This window comes from Podarcis vaucheri, assembly GCF_965113315.1.
Source record: "Podarcis vaucheri genome assembly, chromosome: 16".
In the NCBI taxonomy this organism is placed as follows: domain Eukaryota; kingdom Metazoa; phylum Chordata; class Lepidosauria; order Squamata; family Lacertidae; genus Podarcis; species Podarcis vaucheri.
Window position 1 is genome coordinate 23,617,845 of NC_138754.1, and position 4,508 is coordinate 23,622,352.

General features: G+C 44.4%; 1 protein-coding gene across 5 annotated transcripts in view; it reads right to left on the reverse strand.

Annotated features, from left to right (window-relative positions):
• Window positions 1-4,508, reverse strand: part of HORMAD2 (HORMA domain containing 2) — a 236,046-nt gene that overhangs the window by 222,272 nt on the left and 9,266 nt on the right. The window lies entirely within an intron of this gene.

The window sequence follows — 4,508 nt, forward strand, 5'->3', positions numbered from 1 at the left end:
ACAACTTCTCTTATTTCTGACATTACTGTGTTAATCATTATTAAAGCCAAGATAATAAAATTAAACAAGGCTTCAGTCCAATTTGCCAATCTATGCAAATCACGGTAATTCATCCCTACACCTAAAGAGGGAAAAAGGGATCTAGAAATGGCTGTTCCTGTATAATGAGAAATAGGTGATTGTACTTCCCTTCTGTTACGCAAACGAACCTCTGGGAGCTTATCCATTTCATATATCAGGGGTATCACTATTCTTAGAGTGCAAGTTCCAGAAAAGGCAAAGGTGATTTCTTTGTAGGCCCTTGTGCCACAGAGTAACCATAAATCAGATTGAAACAAACATGTAGATTTACTGCTCTTTCTCATCCAGTCGAACCAAACATAAAAATCTCTACACGCAGCCTGTTGATCATAAGTCATGTAGGTTGTGACATTATTAACTGAGACTTTCGGCCTATCACTCATAGTGGTAATATTAAAAAAAACAAGAAGATCCATTAATGTACTCATATGTCCAATTACAATATGGATAATGACCTAAAACTTTTTTGCTATTATGATTAAAACGAAAACAATGAAACGCTATTTCTACAAGCGATAATAACACAGGGAATAAACTTATGTGATTATCCTTCATATTATTGCTAATCTTATATGAAGCATTTACTGGAATGCTAGAATACCACCACCAAAAAAAAAAAAGGTTCAAAGCTTTGAGAAGCTTTTTAAAATCATTTTTCTCAGCAGCTAAAAGGCACTAGCCAAGCATATTTCGCTTGCTATAACTAAAAAGATTGCAACAAGGTCGAGAACAGAGCCCATTGTCTTCGCAGGCCTTGCTAAAGAACCATATTGCAACTTGCTCTCTGTCCGGGAACCATGCCAAAGCACAAGAATGAAACAACTGGAACACACTGAAACCCGCTCACCCCCTCCCTGCCAAGAGTCCACAATAGTTCCAAGACAGCCCTCTGTACATGCTCAGGGGAACACATCATAAGGCAGGACTCCTGAGGGAGGAGAAAAAAAAAATCTGGGGGGTAAAATCCAAGTGATGCCAATAAGGATGAGAATGGTAAATTAGTCCAATGGCCACTTCCGAGCAACCTGTGTGATATTTCGTGGCTCGATTATTGGCATGTAAAAACCACAATCCAGAAGAAGCCCAATGTCTCGAGCTTGAGAAATGGGCAACGAAAAAAATTTCGCCAGAACTTTAGCATTTTGATAAAATACAGAATGACTTTCAAATGGGTCTGAAAACAATGAAAAAATACCATTCTTCAAAGCATGGTCTGCCCGGGCATTACCTTCTGCCAAATACCCAGGGTGGCCAGTGTGAGATCTGAGATGGGGTACATAAAACTGACAAGTTCTAGCTTGTACCAAGTTCTGCAAAGTGGAAAACAATGTAAACAAATTTTGATCAATAGCAGGAGTGATATAAGACAATGGTAAGACATTCAAAAGATTATATACATACTGAGAATCCACAATGAGATTGAAAGGGATGTTAGCAAACTGTTGAAATGCCAAAATTACAGCTGCCAATTCAGCACGTTGTGCTGAGGACTTCTCAGTAGTATACAAACTTTTCCATTCCCCCTCCTCTTCCCACACCACCCCTCTGAATTTGGTACCATCAGTGAACACAGTAAGGGCGGAGGGTAAGGGTAGGAGGGACAAAGCAGTTCGCAAGACATAACGTAGCCCTGTAAGGAAAGACAAACGAGGGTCTCTAGGAGGATTGTGAATGATATTTCCCAAGAAATCAGCAAAAGCTATTTGAGTAGAAACGGCTGTCATCATCAAATGCTGAAATTCTTCCTGGGAGAAAGGCAGTTACACTGACTGTAAGTCCATTCCAGAAAGGGCAAGGGCTCGATGTCGGCCCTTAGCAACAAGGTCCATGACGCTGTTGGGTGTAGCATACACATTCCGCGGAGGAGTATGAGGCAGGTGAAGCCACTCCACAATAGGCACAGTCCCAGGCTTCTGGCCTGTGGTGTACAATATAGCTGTTGGAAGGAGCGGGGTGGCAAATACTGCAAGTGATAATTGTGCCATGGAAAGAGAAGGAATCCTGTCCACCATACATCTGCGGAGATGGTTGTTCACAGTGGTTAGAGCCTCTTCCATTGCAGAGGTGACTGTGATCTTGTCTGCTGGATCCTTATGTCCTTTAAGGGCAGAAAATAGTGGAGACAAAGTGGAGGTGGGCAGGTCCAAATAACTCTTTATCCGATTCAGCTGTCCAAGAATTTGTTGTAAATCCACCAATCTAAGATAACCAGGAAACTGTAGTTGAGGCGTAACTGGAATGGCTGCAGATGCTGTCAGCTTGTGTCCCAGGTACGTAATGGGTAAAGTCCGCTGGATTTTTCTTTAGCCACTGTCAATCCAACAGGTTGTAGCCTTTGCAGGATTTTGGGACACGGTGGAGGACCAGGCCGTGGCTAAAAGATGAGCTTTGTGCGTCTCAGTGCCCACTGACTGGCAGGCTGTAAGGATATCAGCAATGGCTATATTTGCTGTTGTCATCAAAGGGCGCAGTGCTTGCTTACAGTCCTCATTTGCATTAATAATAATAATAATAATAATAATAATAATAATAATAATAATATCTTTATTGTCATTGCCCCCTCTCGGGGACAACGAAATTACTTGGCTGCTCCATCCACCCAGGTAGGGCACTCCAAACAAAATCAAAACAACTATAAAAACACTAATTAAAACAATACAGTATAAAACAGCAAGGAAGATTAGATGACTTTCAAAGTCCAGGCTTCCCATTCAGGGCCGAGATCGCTCTGGGGAAGAAGGCTGTTCTTAAGACGGCTCGTTCTTGTCTTCATCGTCCTGTATCTCCGTCCCGAAGGCAGGAGCTCGAAGAGACAGTGACCAGGATGTGATGGATCTTTTACTATGTCCAGTGCCTTCCTATGGCACCTTGTGGCATAAATCTGCTCTAAGGTGGAGAGTGGGCAGCCAACAATGCTCTCTGCTGCCTTAACAACTCTGCACAACCCCAACCTGTCCCGGGTAGTACAGCTTCCATACCACACACATAAGCCAAACGCAAGCTGGCGTACAGTCAGTTCTTGTGCTGCCAGGTCCTGAACTTGCCGCTTGAAGGTATTATACAAGCGACCAACAAATTGTCCATAGGGCTCTGCAGGGCCCTGTCTGATGCTGTCCCACTGGCCATTGCGCTCAGTCTTGTCATCAGGGACAGAGGCCAAAGCCTCTTGGGCAGCAGTTGTAGTGGCCTCCCAATACTGAGGGTCGAGAGTGTAGGGTGATTGCAAACCATTTTCCCTGACAGAAGAACACAGTTCCTTTATGAATCCCAAATCAAACTGTTCATGTCTGGCTGGTCCTCCCTCCGGGGGTGCAGGAGCAATCACAGGAAAGAGATTTGGAGTATCAGAATCAAAAGGCAGCAACGGAGCGGCGGCACGGAGAGATTTTTGAAGAGGAATGGTAGGAGCGGTGCCAGATGCCTTGGGTGGAGGAGGTGGAAGAGCGGGGGGTGCTGAATGCGAAGATTCTTGGAGAGGAGTAGTAACGGGAGGCGCAGGAAGCGAAGAATGAGGAGAATGCAGGGGAGGGAGGACAGGAGCCTTTGGTGGGGCATATACAGCAGAAGAAGGCAATGCTGGATATAGCAATGGAAAGTCGGCAGGCAAAGAAACAGATGCAGCAGCCAAAAGGAGATTGGCTGGAGTCAAACTGGACATTGCTGTGTAAACTTCAGACCAGGCATGCAAAACTCTGACATCAATCTGAGGATGGTTTTGGAAAAATTGTCCTATCTTCTCCCAGTCTTTTAAACTATAATTCCCATGCTGAGGAAACCAGGGACAGTGAGTATCCAAGGCTTCTATAAGCGACTGAAGGTCAGCATCCCGAACAGCAAGGTTGTTACTGGCCAAAAGAAATTTAAGGTCTTCAAAAAACTTTTTCTGTGGTGGAGAGAGAGACTGCCCCATAATGGCAAAAGAAAGGGGGGATGGGAGCACTCACCAGGGATCCACTAGGTGGATGAACGACGCGTCTGCAGCCCTTGCTGGGCGAGGTGAGGCTGAACGTTGTAAAACAGCATGAAGTCCGAAATAAATCACACGAGGGCACCAAATGTCGAGTGCCAGCTCGACATCCGAAGAAATCAGTCTCACACCAAGATGACTTGAAGAAAAAGCTTTGGCTTTAGCCGTGCAATGTTTATTGTGTCCAGTGAAAATAATTCATCCTCTCTCCTCCAGCACAGCGCTTGTTGTGCCTGGTACTCAACAAAGTAACAATCAAAAGGAATGCAACCTTGCCCTTGCCCACAAACAAAGAGAGTGTTATGCTACGTGAGCCAATCAGTTAGTCTAGCATGAGGTGTTCACGTGCTCATCATGCTCTTAGCAATATCTCGTGCTGTAAAATCGCTCTGCAATAATAAGAACTCTGCTCATGCTCTTATGTACAAGAAATCATTTTCCCACAGATTGCAGTAAATAA